The sequence below is a fragment of the Pristis pectinata genome, chromosome 12 (genome assembly GCF_009764475.1).
Source record: "Pristis pectinata isolate sPriPec2 chromosome 12, sPriPec2.1.pri, whole genome shotgun sequence".
NCBI lineage: Eukaryota > Metazoa > Chordata > Chondrichthyes > Rhinopristiformes > Pristidae > Pristis > Pristis pectinata.
The window spans coordinates 11,924,128-11,943,028 of NC_067416.1; the positions used below are offsets into that span (position 1 = coordinate 11,924,128).

An 18,901-nucleotide genomic window follows, 5' to 3' on the forward strand; every position below is an offset into this window, starting at 1 on the left:
AGAACTGTCTGATCTTGCTAGCAGTTTGGATAAATGTAATTAACTAGGATTGCTATCGTCACTGAAACATTGCGGAGTTAGAAGTTTGCAGGTTCTCGAATCCTTCTACATCACGTACACAGGTCCCCTGCCATTTTGGACAAATCAAACTCTCACAAGCAGCCTCTCTCACTCAACTACCCCCATCCTAACCATCATCCCCAGCCCCACACTCCCACATAACTGGTAATTGTTTAGAAGGCAAAGGGTCATTCTTTGGATAGTGCAACAATGAATGCACTAATGCAGGCATATTTAGCATTATTTCATCTAAATGTTAGATGGAAACACAAGTCTACAGACTCAGGTATTTGCACAGCCTGGTATAGTACTCCATCCCAAGGTCAACCACTTTGTTAAGTAACCTCAACAGTGGAGACTCTATAGCAGACGTAACCTGGTCATGGTAGTCGATGGGAGCTCCCGTCTGCTAACGGGTGAACTAAGTCGGCAAAACAAAGCATGAGCAACCTCAGTTCATTGAGCACTTACAAGGTTGGACTCATATAAGACAATCAAGCCATTGTGCCGGAGACTGGTGACTGTGACACTGCAGTGCTACACAAGTTACCACCTGCAAAGGGAAGAGGAACAAAAAAAATGTAGTTTCCCTTTTCTGCCACAATAGCCTCCATACAGTTCAGTGAAACCTCCAAAACCAAAATGCAAATAATCTTCACGAGGTTGAGAAGATGATTTGTCAGATAGGAAATGACTGCCAATAAGCCTTGCAATAATGCCATATCCCACACAATGTTGGAAACAGAATCATGGAATGATAAACAGGAAGTAATTCACTCATCGTGCCTGTACTTCGGAAGAGCTATCGGATTAATCTCACAACATTTTTCTCTTCCTGTGGCCTGTAATTTATTTTCTCTTTGAGCAGAGTCTGTTTTCACTATCCTTCCAGGCATCCATTCTGGATCACAACTTGCTGCACAAAAAAATGTTTCCTGTCATCTGTGGCTCTTTTGTCAATTGTAGCTCTCAACTCTCCTCCTAAACTCCTGACTTTAGAATCTCAAATCGTTTTCTTCCCATGTCATTGATTTTCTAGATGTACACAATATCCAGCAATTTTCTTTTCCACATCAACTCTATCTGCACTTTCTATGTGACATCTTTTACCCAGACATCACGGAGACAACAAATCCTAACAGACACACCTCAGTAGGTGCCGAAACACCTGTTCATCCTCCTATTATTGGATGCCCTCAAGCACTGCATTTCTACACTTTGCTGTGCTTCCCTGGAGAGTCATTTGGCCAAAGAGCCATGGAGATGCTTCAGGCTACAATGTTCCTCTCATTCTCACCAGAACTCAGCTAGAAATCTGGTTCCGAGTGTCAGGCAGCTGGATAATTCTTGCACTCTCTCTTCCCACCTTACACAACAGCAAGCTACTTACTATTCTCTTGAATTCTCTACTGTTGCAGATGACCAGCTCATAAAGGTGTATTCCAGGAAATCCTCAACCTCCCCCTATGCCGTGCAGTTGGTGTAGGCGTCCAGGTTCAGAAACTCCGAACTCGAATTCAAACAACCAGAGTCAACTCCACTACATTTTAGCCAGGACTTGTGAAATCTCCTGGACTTCTCATATGGCACAGGAATTATAAGCAAAGCATCTCCCATGTGCCTTGCAGTGAGTGCAAATGGTCAGGTTCAAGAGCTTGAACTTAAACAACTGGAGTCAATTCCATTACATTTTAATCAGGACTAGTGAAGTCTCCTGGAGTTTCCATATAGCACATGAATGACAGGCAATGTGTATCAACTGCCACATTAATTTGCTTAAACTCTACCTTCTTATGTAATGTGTACACATTTGGTTTGCTATCCACTTATTCCCATTTACTATCTAATTCCATTTGATAACAACACTAAATCTGTACCACTTACCAATAAATTCCTGCTCTCACCAACTCCCCATTGTCACTCAGTTTAGCAGATGCTCACAGCTTAAAAGTAAACTTTATAAAGGTGAAATACTATCTGTTCCTGATTCCAGGCATTGCTTCATTTATTACATCACACCAGACATTATTTTAAAATGTTCTAACCAAGGTCATTTCTTGGAAGGTTGTACTCTCAGTGATAAGAGTCAACCTCACCAGATAAAAGTTCACACCCGATTGGCTGACACTGATAACATGACAGATTGACCTGAAATAGCTAGGAATGGGCAGTTTCATGACCTGCGCTTTATCAGATTATTATTGGATCAGTAAATCTTGACTATTTTAGGTGGCTTCACTTGGCACCCAATCCCTGACCACACTGATTATAAGATTCTAATTATTTAAAGATCTTTTCATGGTCACATTTCAATCTATGCCTGTAATCTTCCTCAGCATAACAATCCAAATTGTATCTACCACTGTCCTGAGGTTAGACTACCACTTATCCTCCTCCCTATGCTCCCCATTATTGATAGAGACTGCAGCTATCACTTGCATTCTGGTATTTCCTTCTGAATCTCCAAGTCTGATATCAAGGAGGTGAATTGGCTTACCCATCCCCTTGACTAGCTAATGCCCTATTTCTATATAAATTTGTATCAACTTGTGCCATCATATGCCCTGCAGTCCACAGAAGTGTCCTAGATTCCATTCCCCCAATGTGTTGTCACCCTTTAACCTTCATTCCTCTTCCCGATTCTGCCATCTACCCAATTGAGCACCTTGTAAAGCATTGTTTTTTTTACCTAAAAGGCACTAAATAAATTCCAATTTACATCACAGTTCTCACATGTCCCACTGTTCTTTTCCAGTAAGGCAGTGAGTCTATTGGTGGGTAAAAGATGCACTTAAGATCCCAGAGGTACCAAACATCAGCAAAGAGCTGTTGTTTAAGTAAAAAATGAAATTTTGTTCAAATTCAGCACAATCAAATGTTTCAATGAAAAAAAACCTCTTTGTAGTGGTAAGATAGGGTTGCTTTGGTAATTGGGTTAAATGTATGACCCTGGGGCAGACTTCAAATTTGCAACCTCAGGAACAGTGCTGCCCTAAGAGATAAACTAGAATAATCTTTTGCTTGCGTTTTAAATGAACTGCATTAGCCTATGCTCATTGAATCTTCATTGGCTCGTTCTCCTACGTATGACACTCATCCCTCAAACAATCTGACATATTACCAAACTCAAATTTTAAAGCCAAACGTACTTCCAGACAGTAATTAATTGCATAATTGTAAACAGATCATGTTGAAACAGAGTACGATTACACTCCTGCCATCTTGTTTGTCTCTTTATAACTAATACATTTTATTCAGTTATCAATAATTTTTTGGATTCCTTTCAATTTATCAAACTAGACTGAACTACTAGACAGTTCATTACCATGCTTAAACATTTTGTGAGCAATGTTACTTTGACTTCCGAATGACCTGACAAGGGTGGTGATGCAAATTCATTGGGAACTTTCAAAGTAAAGTTGCATTTATATTGAAAGCAAATATTTTGCAGCATTATGGGGAAAGATCATAAGACTAATTAGATAATCCTTACATAATGCCAGCACAAGCACCAAGAACCCTACAGCCTCTTTCTGTTTTGTAAGATTCCAAGATTTTAAGGAAAAGACCTGCACACAAATCTCTTTTCATTAGGCTCTTTTTCATGTCATTTGCACTCTACTAAAACCAGTATGTCATCTATTTGATGGAGAATATGCTGCCCTTCTGATGTTAAACACAACCACCTAATGAACTTCTTCACTGGCAGAGCAGGCATCAGTCAAAATACAGCCAAGAAACAATATTTTAATGTTAATGTGACAGTTCAATAGATTTCTAATAGTACTTCACTAGCACTGATCAGAGTTGAGAAAGAAAAAGAGCAAGGGAATAACAGGTTCTCTCCAAGTGGATTTCGATGAAAGATATACAATTTGAAACACCTAGCAATTTTGCTTGGTCTATTTGAAAACTTACAATTATAGAATCTAGAATTGCATTTTAAAAGCTAAGAAAATGCTGGGGCCAGGTTATATTGAAATATTTTGTTTTTATCCTTTCCCACTCGGGGAGAGAAAAGTAAGACGTACACTTTAATTTTGAAAAGAAAAATCTTGGTAGGAAAAGATGCAAGTCACACTATGCTTAGAGCCTACACAATGGAATAAAGAATTAACTGCTCACCTGCCAACAGCATAGGCAGATAAGGTGGTGAAGAAATCTACGGTATACTTGCTTTCATTAGCCAGGGCTTAGGACCTGGAGATTATCATAAAATATTGTTTATAATAATCAGTTAAGCCACAGCTTGAGTACTGTGAGCAGTTCTGCTCATCACACTATGGGAAGGAAGTGACTGCACTGGAGATAGTGCAGAGGAGATTCACCATGATGTTGCATTTCAGTTATGAGGAAAGATGGGATAAGCTGGGTTTTGTCTTCCTTAGAGCAGAGAAGGGCAAAGGGAAACCTGATAGAGCTTTAGAGTCAAATTCAAGCAGGAAAGATATCAGAGAAGTGAGAAACATTTCAAAGCCCAACATAGCTCCTTCAGAAAGAAACTATAGCTTCCAAATGCAGTTCCAAACACTTGCTACATTAATGGCTTACCCATATACCAAAGTTTATGTGAAAACAGAGTAACAAAGGACTGCAGATGCTGGAATCTAGATGAAAAAACACGATGATGCTGTAGGAACAGCAGGCCAGGCAGCATCCGTGGAGAAAACAGACCGTCAATGCTTCAGGTCAGGACCCCTCCTCAGAACTGAAGATAGGAAAAGGGGAAGCCCAACAATAGGAGGGAAAAGCAGAGCAGTGATAGGTGGACAAAAGAGGGGAGGTGGGGTGGGCACAAGGTGGTGATAGGTAGATTCAGGTAAGAGATAGTGTTAGGCAGGTGCAGGGGAGGAGGGGTGAGGGAGGTGCAGGTGAATCTCTGTCTCACTTGAAAGGACTGTTTTGGTCCCTGGATGGAAGTGATGTAGGAGCAGATGTTGCACCTAAAGTGGGGGCAGTGGAAAGTTCCCGGAGTGGGAGCAGGATTTTGGGTGGGCAGGCGGGAGGGGTGGGAGTGAACTAGGGAGTTGCAGAGAGAGCATTCCCTGCAAAAGGCAGACAGGGGTGGGGAAGGGAAGATATGCTTGATAGTGGGGTCTCGTTGGAGATGGCGGAAGTGGCGGAGAATGATGTGTTGGATATATAGGATGAAATGCAAGGACAAGGAGGACCCTATCCCTTTTGGGTCTGGGAGGGGTGGAGCTGAGAGCAGAGCTGCAGGAAATGGCAGAGATGCGGTGTGAGCTCTCTTGATCACAGTAGGGGGGAAGCCATGGTTAGAAAAGAAGTTGGACATTTTGGATGTCCTGGAGTGGAAAGCCTCATCACGGGAGCAGATGCGGCACAAAGGGAGAAATTGAGAAAAAGGGATCGCATCCCTGCAAGAGACAGAGTAGGAAGAGCTGTAATCGAGGTAGCTGTGGGCGTCAGTGGATAAGGAATCTCCTAAGATGGAGACGGAAAGATCGAGGAAGGAGAGAGAGTCCGAGTGAATTGGAGAGCAGGGTGAAAGTTTGTAGCAAACTTTATGAAACCGTTGAGTTCCACATGGGTGCAAGAGGTGGCACCAATGCAGTCGTCGATATAGCAGAGAAAGAGTTGAAGAATGGGACCGGAGTAGGCTTGGAACAGAAGAGACTGTTCAACGTAGCTAAGGGCATAGCCATACAAGTGCCCATAGCTACACCCTTGGTCTGTAGAAAGTGAGAGGAAGCGGAAGTGAAGTTGTTTAGGGTGACGACAGGTTCAGCCAAGTGGAGGAGAGTTAGTGGAAGGGGACTGGTTCTATCTCTGGTCAAAAGGAAAAGCATACAAAAGGTACAGAGAGCTAGGTAATGTTAGCGATCTGGAGGAGTACAAGGCCAAATGGAAGGAAGTTAGGAAAGAGATTAGGAGAGCCAGAAGGGGACATGAGAAGGCCTTGGTGGGCAGGATTAAGGAAAACCCCAAGGCATTCTACAAGTATGTGAAGAGTAAGAGGATGAAATGCAAAAGGATAGGGCCTATCAAGTGCAGCAATGGGAAAGTGTGTATGGATCTGGAAGAAAGAGAGGAGGTACTTAATGAATACTTTACGTCAGTATTCACCATGGAAAAAGATTTGGGGGATCGTAGTGGGGACTTGCAGCAGCCTGAAAAGCTTGAGCATGTAGATATTAGAAAAGAGGTGGTGCTGAAATTTTTGGAAAGCATAAAGTTAGATAAGTGGGATTAGAATAGTTTTTTTTTCTTTTTTTTCTTCCCCCATTCCCCATTTCTATTTCCCTTTCCTTGGAGCAGACTCGATGGGCCGAATGGCCTGCTTCTGCTCCCTTGTCTTGTGATAAGTCGCTGGGACCGGATGAGATGTACCCCAGGTTGCTGTGGGAGGCGAGGGAGGAGATTGCGGAGCCGCTGACGATGATCTTTGTGTCGTCCATAGAGACGGGAGAGGTTCCAGAAGATTGGAGGGTTGCTGATGTTGTTCCCTTATTCAAGAAGGGGAGTAGGGATAGCCCAAGAAATTATAGACCAGTGAGTCTTACCTCAATGGTTGGTAAGCTGATGGAGAAGATCCTGAGAGGCAGGATTTATGAACATTTGGAGAGGTATAATATGATTAGGAATAGTCAGCATGGCTTTGTTAAGGGCAGGTCCTGCCTTACGAGCCTGATTGAATTTTTTGAGGATGTGACTAAGCACATCGATGAATGGAGAGCAGTAGATGTAGTGTATATGGATTTCAGCAAGGCATTTGATAAGGTACCCCATGCGAGGCTTATGGAGAAGGTGAGGAGACATGGGATCCAAGGGGATATTGCAGTGTGGATCCAGAACTGGCTGGCCCACAGAAGGCAAAGAGTGGTTGTTGAAGGGTCGTCTTCTGAGTGGAGGTCAGTGACCTGTGGTGTACCTCAGGGATCTGTACTAGGACCTTTACTCTTTGTGATTTTTATAAATGACCTGGATGAGGAAGTGGAGGGGTGGGTTAGTAAGTTTGCAGATGACATGAAGGTTAGGGGTGTTGTGGATAGTTTGGAGGGCTGTCAGAGGTTACAGAGGGACATAGGTAGGATGCAGAGTTGGGCTGAGAAGTGGCAGATGCAGTTCAACCCAGATAAGTGTGAAATGGTTCATTTTGGCAGATCAAATATGTTGGCGGAATATAGTACTAATGGTAGGACTCTTCGCAGTGTGGAGGATCAGAAGGATCTTGGGGTCCGAATCCATAGGACGCTCAAAATGGCTGCGCAGGTTGACTCTGTGGTTAAGGCGGCATATGATGTATTGTCCTTCATCAATCGGGGAATTGAATTTAGGAGCCGTGAGGTATTGTTGCAGCTATATAGGTCCCTGGTCAGACCCCACTTGGAGTATTGTGCTCAGTTCTGGTCGCCTCACTACAGGAAAGATGTGGAAGCCATAGAGAGGGTGCAGAGGAGATTTACAAGGATGCTGCCTGGAATGCGGAGCATGCTTTATGAAAGCAGGTTGAGGGAACTCGGCCTTTTCTCCTTGGAGAGACGGAGGATGAGGGGGTACCTGATAGAGGTGTATAAGATGATGAGAGGTATTGATAGGGTAGATAGTCAGAGGCTTTTCCCCAGGGCTGAATTGGTGGCCACAAGAGGACATAGGTTTAAGGTGCTGGGGAGTAGATATAGAGATGTCAGGGGTAAGTTTTTTTTTACTCAGAGAGTGGTGAGTGCGTGGAATGGGCTGCCGGAAACGGTGGTGGAGGCTGATACGATAGGTCTTTCAAGAGACTGTTAGATAGGTATATGGAGCTGAGTAAAATAGAGGGCTATGGGTAACCCTCGTAATTTCTAGGGTAGGGACATGTTCGGCACAGCTCTGTGGGCCAAAGGGCCTGAATTGCGCAGTAATTGTGCTATGTTCTAATAAAGAAGTGGAGGGCCCCTAATTGTGCTCGACTACCTTGGCCATAAGCTATAACATTCTATTTGCTTTGACGATTATTTCAGATGAAGTTACACATGAACATCATAATGAATCTTTTAAATTTTCAGGTCAAGATGAATAAAACTGATGATCCCCACACTGGCCACCTTCAACCACAGTTTTAGAGTCCAAATGGAAAAAAATCCTTTAAATGTTCCATTGACCTTCTGGACTCACCGCTCTAAGGAACTTGTCTGTTAACATTTTAACATAACTACACAATTCTGTTGCAAAAGTTCAGCTGTACAAATATTTAACTCTGAAGAAAGACATCCCCTGTCAAAATTCAGAATTAAAGTTCTACCAAAGTTAGGCTAGAAGGATTTTGTTTAACTAGAAAGCCCCAAACTTGTCTCCTCATTACGAAGTCCCACACAATCCCACATGCAGTGTATCGAGGATACAAAGGCAAAGCTAATACTTAGGATTTCTGGATTTTATCTGGTTGTTCAATAACGAAACACCCCAGCTGAAGCACAAAGTACAGATGTGTGAATATGTTGTAATAAAGTTATTGTATAGAAGTGCTGAAATCTGGTCTTATTTACATTAGTTTATAGATACCTAATTAGCCCTCAGAACGCCTTGGCAATAGGAAGAAAATTCAGTCAAGGAGCTTCGTAGTCCTGATCCACAGATTTCCTGGATAACACAGATACAAGGAGAGAATAGGCTTGAGCTGTGAAAACACTGCAGTTGAATAATCACCTGGTGTTAAAAATCACTCATGAAGCTCCCTTTTCTGAACACTTAGAAGGAAGTTCAGGATTCATCGATGAGGTATTTCTTCATAAGTGATGTCCCCGAACTCCACTAATGGCTCAGTTAGTGCATAGCTGCCAATGTGCCATGGTATGTATGGTTCAGGAAGGTTATGAGTTCATAGTGGTTCATACTAAGGGAAGATAACTGAACAAGTGAGGTGTAACTGGGCACAGTAATCTTGGATAGAGAGCAAACAATCTGCCAGTGGCTCCCACTTTCTTGTCTATAATCATCTTGCATATGCCCACAAATGAAGAGTGATCAATCAAGTGAAATACTGAAGGTCACCCGGCTACCATCCACCAGTCTTATTCAGTGGCAACACAAAGAAATACTGATATAAAATACACTTTTTGTTTAGAAATATGATTTAAATATACATAAAATCCAACAGTTGTTTTACCTTCAACATAAAGTGTAAATTTTAGTAACTTAACCAGAAAAGACAAGGGGAGCTGAAGAGTACATAAGCCATCTGTCATGCAGTGTATAACTTGCTGATGAGGAGTTTCCTGCTGCAGAACTGAGTGTGCTGAGTCTACAGAGCCTGTATCAGCTCCGCAAAAAGTCACCAACTTCCCTGCCTTCCATCCTAGCCTTACAAAGGTTTACTGAGGCAGTCAAATGGAAAGTAACTATCGTCTGCCAACTGTGTATATTTATTTATGAACTGACACACTGGGTATCAGCATACATCTCAACATAAAGGCAATCACAACAAAGCTACACTGCGTCTTCACCTACACAGGAAACACCTTCAAATTCAGATGGCAATTAGGAATAGGAGCCATTGGTAGATTTTTTGCTCTGTCCAAGATTGCTGTGCCTAATTACACCATCCCTTTCATCACTGGTCCAGGTGTCCTCAACTAATATGAACAATTTTGAACTCAAAACCTTCCAGAACCACATCATGGCAGAGTGGCCATCAGTGGAGTTTGGGGACACCACTTGTGAAAAAACAGCTCACAAATGATCCCCGAAGCTCATAAGTACATGTTCAATAAACGGAGCCTCATGAGTGATTTTACACATCAGTTGTCAACATCAAGTATTATGAAAGTGTTACAATCAACCTCTGAACTATATTCCAACCATCAAAACTAAAGCAATTTTACATCATTCCTGGTGAAGTAAGTTCTTATAGGTTGAAATCGGAACAGCTCAGAAAATTAAGTAAAGAAAACTACACTGTTTATTCTAATGTGATGTACAACAAAAATGAGATGGACCCAAATTAGAGTGACAACTATGAAGGCAGCAGGCAAAACAACCTCTTTTGACAGTGTGGCACATGCATCTGAAAAATCAGATTAGCCGAGTATCACATTCTCTGAGGTGAACTGACCACAAGCTTACTTATGAGCTAATTATAAAAGTGTGTTAATAACTGACATTTGGGCAGAACACAAAGCTCATTGTCAGTTCAAACAATAAGAAGTCTATTCCAAGTACTGGGATGTTCAGTAACAAGTATCTGGAAAAAATCCGAAAGAATGGATTTGGCCAGGATCAATCTTGTGCGCCTTGGTAAAACAACTTCTCTTGTACCCAGTTCATCTGCTTGTACATTCCAGAAAGGGAACTTAGAAAATGGCCCTTAAGATATACAATGCAGCAGTGTTGCTGAAGATAAGCTAAGATATCTTTATTAGTCACATGTACATTGAAATACACAGTGAAATGCATCTTTTTGCACAGAGTGTTCTGGGGCAGCCCGCAAATGTCGCCATGCTTCCGGCGCCAACATAGCATGCCCACAACTTCCTAACCAGGTTACAATTCCACTGACAGTCCTGCCACATACAATCACCATTCCCATCTGAAGCTTCTACTATACATATTCCAATCAATTCTAGGGTTGTTTCACTTCAGAATGGGGAAAACACAATGATCAGCCACAATCAGTACAATTTTCAGAACATGCATATCATCCCATTTTATGACACTGAAAAGGAGCTTAAGAGGAAAAATATTGTATAAACTGGTACACAGGGATATTTACTTTGGCATTTTTTCCATGATTTTAAGGTTAGTGAACCTGAAAATAGGGAGTGGAAAACCCTGCCAACTGTTCCTGCTGTGATCATCTGAAACAGCGTGGATCAAAATCAACCCTGGAGCCGCTCTGGGTGAAATGGCTCAAATATTCAGATACTCACTTTTTTAACTGGCTGATCATTGAAGACATCTACTAAAAAGTATTTTATTTGAACCACTAGGCAAATTTCAGAACAATTTAGAATGAAAATGGTTCCAGGTAGTGAGGATTTCAGCTACGAATGAGAGAAGTTAGGGTTAATCTCTAGGGTGAAAAAAGGTTGACAGAACTCAATAGAGACGGACAAGATCATGACTGATTTATATAGGATAGAAAGAAGCCGACAATTCAAGGACCAGTGAAGATTCAAAGTGATGGGCAAAAGGTATGGGAGGAATGTGAGGGGAAACCTTTTTTCAAGCAGAGAGGGGCTATAACGTGAAACTTAGGGTAAAGTGGTGATAGAGTCAATTAGAGCTTTCGAAAGGAAGTTGGATAGGAAGTTGATGGAAAATAATTTGCAGGGTTACCAGGAAAAAGCAAAGGTATAGGAATGACTGGGCTGCTTGACGAGGTGCTGGCACGAATCAACAGGTTGAGTGGTATCCTGCGCTGTAATGATTCGTAAGGAGTGCTAATAGGAGAAGGGCCTCATATACTTGGCACTACTTCCTCTACTACTTGAAAGAAAGTAAAGTGATATCCACAAGTAAAGATTTTATGAAGAAATTTGGAAACTTCCACCCAATTACCCAAAGTAGTCACATGAAATTCCAGGGCATCGATCCAACATTCCACAAACCACTGCCCCAGAGGTAGGAGCCACAGGCTCTGGAGAATATCTGATCCCAACTTGGACTCCATTACGACATTCAGCTTGATTTTTTTTTATTTTCTTTAAATTTGCTTCTCATGAATGTGCCCACTCCCTGCTTGGGTGCAGGTCTCTGGGTGTTTCCTGATGGATCATCAAGTTTCCCAGGTAATTTTAGTGTTTTTTCTGGCTATAGATTAAATTTTAATAAGAGTGAACTTTTCCATTAAATATGCAAATCCCAATTTATAGCCAATTACCTTTTAGATTGGTAACTGACTATTTTATGTATTTAGGTGTTAAAATTACTAAGAGACATAAGAACTTATTTAAAGCTAATCTACTGCCTTTAATTGACCATGTTAAACAATTATTTACTAAATGGTCCCCACTGTTTCTATCATTGGTAGGCCAAATTAATGAGGTTAAGATGAATATTTTACCAAAACTTTTATATTTATTTCAAGCGATTCCAACTTTTGTTCCAAAATCTTTTTTTGACACTATTGATTCTAAAATTCTTTCATATATTTGGCAGAATAAAAACCCAAGACTAAGTAAGAAATATTTACAAAAACTTATGGCCTTGCCTAACTTTAGATTATATTATTGGGCAATCAATATTAGATATTTAATTTTTTGGATACAAGATTCAGATGTAATTCAATGCCCCAAATGGGTACACCTCGAGTCCCAATCAGTACTTAAATTTTCATTAGTTTCTATTTTAGGAGCTCCACTCCCTTTTGCACTTAACAAATTAAGTAAACGTATGATTAACCCAATTGTTAAACATACAATACGAATATGGTTTCAATTCCGTAAATTTTTTGGATTGAATAAATTTAATCTACCAAGTCCCATTCAATCCAATTTTTTCTTTCATCCATCCAGAGTTGACTCAGCTTTTTCCATATGGAAAAGGAAGGGAATAGTACATCTTCGTGATTTATTCATTGATAACTGTTTTTCATCTTTTGAACAATTGTCTAACAAATACAATTTGCCTAGATCACACTTTTTCCGATATTTGCAAATTAGAAATTTTTTAAAAGCTACTATATCCTCTTTTCCCACACCTTACAAAACTGAAATTACGGAAAAAATTTTTGGTTTTAATCCTTGTCAGAAGGGCTTGATAGCAATAATTTATGATTATGATTATGATTATGACAAAATTAAGAATGAATAGGAAAGTGAACTCCAGACACCTATACCTACAGAGATTTGGAAGAAAATTCTTCATTTAGTTAATACATCTTCAATGTGTGCCAGACATTCTTTGATACAGTTTAAGGTAGTTCACAGGACCAATATGTCAAAAGATAAGCTAGCTCGTTTTTATCAACATATAAATCCTATATGTGACAGATGTAAATCAAATGTGGCTTCTTTGACACGTGTTTTGGTCCTGTCCTCTTTTGGAAAAATATTGGAAAGATATTTTTAACATTATTTCAAATGTATTGAAGATTGATTTACAACCTCATCCTATCACTGCAATTTTTGGTTTACCAGGGATAGAATCTGGCCATCTATCTGCCTCCGCTAACCATTTGATTGCCTTTGTTACATTAATGGCCAAACGATCCATTTTGCTTAAATGGAAGGATTCAATACCCCCTACTACTTTTCAATGGTTCTCTCAAACTATATCATGTTTAAACTTGGAAAAAAAATTCAGAGTGGTAGTGTTGATCCTTCGCTTAAATTTGAGGAAGTTTGAGTCCATTTATTCAATATTTTCACATGATATAGATCCCCTTATAATAACCTTTCAATTTAGAGGAACGGAGTTGACGACATAATATTGCTCTGTTTCTATTGAGAAATTTTAGTCCAGCTTTTTTTTTTGAATTTTTTTTCTTTAGCCTAGTTTGGTTTGATATATCATTTAAGTTCTCTTATTGTTTTGGGGATTTTTTTTCTTTCTTTTATATTTTATAATAAATCTTTTTCTTTTATATTATATTCCTTCACTAACAGATAGTTGGATCTACAGATTTTTTTTATACTTTATTGTTCTTTATGATTATCCATGTCACGATTGTTCTCCTGATCTCTTTGTATTACATGTATAAACATTGATATATTAATTTGTATTAATTTGAAAACTAATAAAAAGATTGAAAAAAGAAAAGTTTCCCAGGTAAATTAATTAAGCAGAAAGCCAAGTTCTCAGTAATTTCTCAGCCTTTTGCCCAAGGCCAAGTATATTGAGAAACAGGTTGTTCCTGAGAAATGGGTTTTTCGAGTTAGCTTGAGTTGGGAGAATGCCTTTGATAGAATATTGCAAATGTATCTGATGAGTGCATTCTCCCAAATGTGTTTGGGGAGAGAATCTGTAACTGGGTACAACTGCTCTACACACTACATCAGTAGCACAGTCTTCCTTAACAGGTGGGAGGATGGGAGCATCTCAAACAAATCTGGAGTCAGATAATAATACTGCCCTCTCTGATTTGAATTGTTTTGTGTTTCCATTGAACCTTTTGCTGAAAAGAAAACCGGGAAGAACACGGGCATAGGAAGGGTGATGATCCCAGACAGCTGCTCAAAATTAAAGCCTCCTGTACATGGATGCCTTCTGCTCTAACATATTGTCCATCCACAGTTGGATGAGTATCTGCAATCAATCTGAACTGGACTCGGGGCAGAGTCAAATGTGCCAAAAGCGAGGCCATGTTCTTTAGCAACCGGTCCAAGTGATCTTTCGTTCCCTTTGTCATCAGGCCTGATTACCCGAAGGTGCTGGAAATCTGGTGTGGAGGAAGCTGGGCACGCAACCAAGGTGAGACCACAGTTGGGAACGTGGGAGCGGCACTCCTTCTTAATGGTGGGAAAAAACTGGATCAACAAACACTCTCGGTGTTGCTGTACGTGGTGCAGGTGTGCTCCACGTTCCCCTCCTGTGTTGCAGTGGCTACCCGAGCCACCTTTCATTTGGAGCTCCAAAATGGATTATGTCCACAGAGAGGTGATGTGTAGACAGGTCTCCAGGGGAAGTGGGGAAACTTTACATCCAACGTTGTGTGACTGCATCGAGCCAAGTCTGAAGTGCTGGGGTTCCACCTGCAGTCTGTGTTACAGAAACTGGGCCTGGCCTCATTGTTGTGGAATGTTCCGTTCGTTTGGACCTTGCTGTACTAACTGTCCTTCATAGGAAAATTTCTGCAGGAAAACACCTTCACCCACACATCAAAAGCACAACGGTCTCCTTGGAATGTCCTCGAGGCCCGGTGGGAGAAGGAGATGGTGGATCCTATTGGACCCTATTGGACAGTTGCCCGAGCAGTCTGTCAAAGTCATTTGGTATAAAGTTTCATCACCAGAACTTTAATACAAGGATCAAGGCTTTACTTGGTTGGTGTTAAGCAGCGATCTCCCTGACATGCAAGCTGGAGTGTCTATCCTACTGCAAGCTGCCCTCGAGGTGGCTGTGGAGTGAATAAGACAGTCAACCACCTCCTCGTGGACTGTGTGCTTGTCAAGGTCTGGGAAGGGATACCGTGATCTTTGTCGAGGTTCACCCCGGGAGCTGCATATAGCAGGACTTTGTAATCTGTGAGCGGTTCCCAGGGAGACTCACTGAGGCAAACACTGACTGCTTTTGGATGATCATCAACTCAGTGAAAGACGCATTCCCAGTTGCAGGCCTACACGCTGAGAGATACTTTGAAGCTTGCTGCAGCTGCTGTAAAGGCTGTTTAAGGGGAAACGTCACTGTCTAGGGTGTTCCCGCCACTGGATACAGAAGGGCTAGGCCCTGTTTAATAACCTCTCAAAGTCACTACCAACAGAATGCCTGGGACTTAAAATATAATGACATGTTGACATTTTGTCAATATTATAAATGACTGCAGAGATAAGCTTGGTACAATGAATGAAAATGATGCAACTTTCCTTATTCTACCACTGCAGATCTTATGAATAAGGTATATCTTTTGGGGAAAAAAAGCATGGCATACCAAATACCAGCCAGGACCACTGGTGTATACGGCAGCTCCCTGCTGACCTTCCAAACCCACTCAAAGGGAGATAAACTAACAAGATTGGATCTTTGGAGTGTCTTGACACACTGGCTTGGCTATTCACTTGGGGGTGCATTCCAGCACCGATTTCTGAATTTGGCAATGATTTACACGACACACATTGTTTCAGATATAAATAGGTTTACAGTCTGAGGCAAGAAAGTAGGTCAGGGAGCACTACAGCTTTGTTGTAACTCAATGTGATCTTGCTCTGCTCATTAACGTACTCAAAACATTCAGAGAAATAAAAGGAAATGGAATTCCAAAAGTTGTACCTTCTAGTTTCTAATATTTAATATTGAGAAAGACAACATTACCCTGCTCCTGCCCCCACCAATCCCTATTATCAGTGGCACAGCCTTTAACCATCAAGTCCTTATAGTCTGGAACTCTGTCCTTGTTCCATACACCTTCAGAAGCTTCCACCAAACCCAGCCCTTTCACTACCTGCCTGTTATCTTCTTTCAAATCTGCTGTGGTATCCAGTCCTCAGGAAATTTCAGAGCTGCAGCATTTCTTTCTTCCCTCCGGCGCAGTGCCTTGCTACTTTTCACTGCAATACAAACACAAGGAACTGGTGTTGGAAGGTCATCACCTTAAGACAAAGCTCTTTTTTTATTTACATATTAACCGTATTTTGAAAATGCAAACAAGCATATTTAGAATGGGTCATATTTTCAACCTTCACAGCAGACCATCTGAGCCAACTAAAAGGATCAATGATATCAAATATGCGTCACTGCAGAACCAGATTAATTGGATATGACAGTAATTTTTATTTAGAGCGCAAATAGGACACAGGTCTAGCGATGAATGAACCTTGTTTTCAGTGCCAAGTTATAGTTTCCCTGAAGAGACCTTCTACTCACGGGGTATGCAAGTAATACACTGTGCTACTTGCATAGAATGCCACTGAGATAGAAGTGGCACATGGTCCTCCCCAGCTCATCACCTCCCACACACAGAAATCCAAGGGATTCTGTTAAACTTTCATGAAGTTTAAAATATTCCAAATTCTTCCAAGAAGCGTCAAACCAGATCTGGCAGTGAGTCACAAACTTACACACTATGAAACGATTCTGTACATCTTACAGAACGCAATTTTTGAAACATTGTAAAAATTACATTTTTTTTTAAAACAGCAAATCATACAGCTAAACCATACAGTTTATTTTCCAGTGAAATGTATTTTAACTGGTATTTATCATCCCATAATTTGTGGCTATAATGACAGTGTGATCCTGTATAAAACTAACTTCTGGAGAAAGCGTGTGTTTGGTTAAACACAGGAATCCAAGGTTGTTGTTGATGTAACTGTGCCTCCACATCCAGCGTGTTTGTAATATTCACAGATCAAAGCAATATCAGTGAACTTCAAATTTTTTTCAAACTATTCTTGCTGTAAAAACTTGGGAAATGTTTGGCTAAGTTAAAAGAGGTGTTGCAGTTGTTAAATGGTCTGGTACGTTGTTAAATGGTCTCAAACAATTTGAATGCACAGGAATGTAAGAAACTAGTAGTGAAGTCTTCCCAATACATCACAGGCACATCCATTCCCACCATTAAAAGTATCTACATGAGGTGCTGCCTCAAGAAGAGAACATCTATCATTAAAGATCCCCACCATGCCATCTTCTCGCAGCTACCAGAAGCCTGAAGTCCCACACCACCAGGTTCAAGAACACACACTTCCCTTCAACTATATGGTTCTTGAACAAACCTGCACAACCCTAATCACTAACTCCTTAATAACAACAGTATGACCACTTTGCACTACAATGGACTTTGCTTTTTTTTGTTCTAATTGTGTTCTGTCATTAAAAAATCAATTTAATTTATGCTTTTCTTTTGAATGTTGTGTATCTGATACTATGTTCCTGTGGTGCTGCTGCAAGTAAGTTTTTCGTTGCACCTGTGCACACATGTACTTGTGTATATGACAATAAACTCGACTTTGACTACCACTTTGTCCTTGTAAGATTAAACGTTACAGGTCCGGAGTCTCAGTCCCTCCATTTGCTCATAAAAACTGATTTCTTCTTTCATTCTGTGCCTAATAATGAAGTCTTCACTTTTTTTTAATCCCCCCTCCCTATTTCTGACATACACAGCTGCAATGTTGTTCTTTTTCTGAATTTCTCCACCATTCCCTCATTACGGCTCCTCTAACCCCAGACCTCTCTACTCTGACAGCCACTCACCCTCCACCATCACCACCGACGGTCTCAACAACCACCTCTTCCCTGTTCGGAACACCTTATATTCTCTCCATAGTTCTAGTGCTCTTAAACCCTCTCCTTGCCCGAGGATGTCCCTCTACTTCTCGTCTCCCGAGGGGTTCGCACAATTCCTCTTTGTCTGAGTGGTGCCTCACTCTTCTACCCCCCCCCCCCGAGGCGGTCCCTCACTCCCCACCCCCCTCCGAGGCGGTCCCTCACTCCCCACACCCCCCCCGAGGCGGTCCCTCACTCCCCACCCCCCCCTCCGAGGCGGTCCCTCACTCCCCACCCCCCCCCCCGAGGCGGTCCCTCACTCCCCACCCCCCCCCTCCGAGGCGGTCCCTCACTCCCCACCCCCCCCCTCCGAGGCGGTCCCTCACTCCCCACCCCCCCCCTCCGAGGCGGTCCCTCACTCCCCACCCCCCCCCCTCCGAGGCGGTCCCTCACTCCCCACCCCCCCCCTCCGAGGCGGTCCCTCACTCCCCACCCCCCCCCCCGAGGCGGTCCCTCACTCCCCACCCCCCCCCCCCCTCCGAGGCGGTCCCTCACTCCCCACCCCCCCCCCACCTCCGAGGCGGTCCCTCACTCCCCACCCCCCCCACCTCCGAGGCGGTCCCTCACTCCCCACCCCCCCCCCTCCGAGGCGGTCCCTCACTCCCCACCCCCCCCCCCCGAGGCGGTCCCTCACTCCCCACCCCCCACCTCCGAGGCGGTCCCTCACTCCCCACCCCCCCCCTCCGAGGCGGTCCCTCACTCCCCACCCCCCCCCCTCCGAGGCGGTCCCTCACTCCCCACCCCCCCCCCCTCCGAGGCGGTCCCTCACTCCCCACCCCCCCCTCCGAGGCGGTCCCTCACTCCCCACCCCCCCCTCCGAGGCGGTCCCTCACTCCCCACCCCCCCCCCGAGGCGGTCCCTCACTCCCCCCCCCCCCAGGCGGTCCCTCACTCCCCACCCCCCCCCCCCCGAGGCGGTCCCTCACTCCCCACCCCCCCCTCCGAGGCGGTCCCTCACTCCCCACCCCCCCCCCCGA

The 18,901-nt window shown here is 42.7% G+C and overlaps 1 protein-coding gene across 8 annotated transcripts in view; it reads right to left on the bottom strand.

Annotated features, from left to right (window-relative positions):
• Window positions 1-18,901, bottom strand: part of gpam (glycerol-3-phosphate acyltransferase, mitochondrial) — a 60,742-nt gene that overhangs the window by 41,090 nt on the left and 751 nt on the right. For 5 of the 8 annotated variants that reach the window (XM_052027425.1, XM_052027417.1, XM_052027424.1 and 2 more), the window contains exon 2: window positions 16,104-16,205. The gene's annotated coding sequence lies outside the window, so the exon portion shown is untranslated. Of the gene's footprint in view, window positions 1-8,565; window positions 8,644-16,099; window positions 16,206-18,901 lie in introns of all 8 variants that reach the window. The other 3 variants (XM_052027420.1, XM_052027421.1, XM_052027418.1) reach the window with 3 other exon arrangements.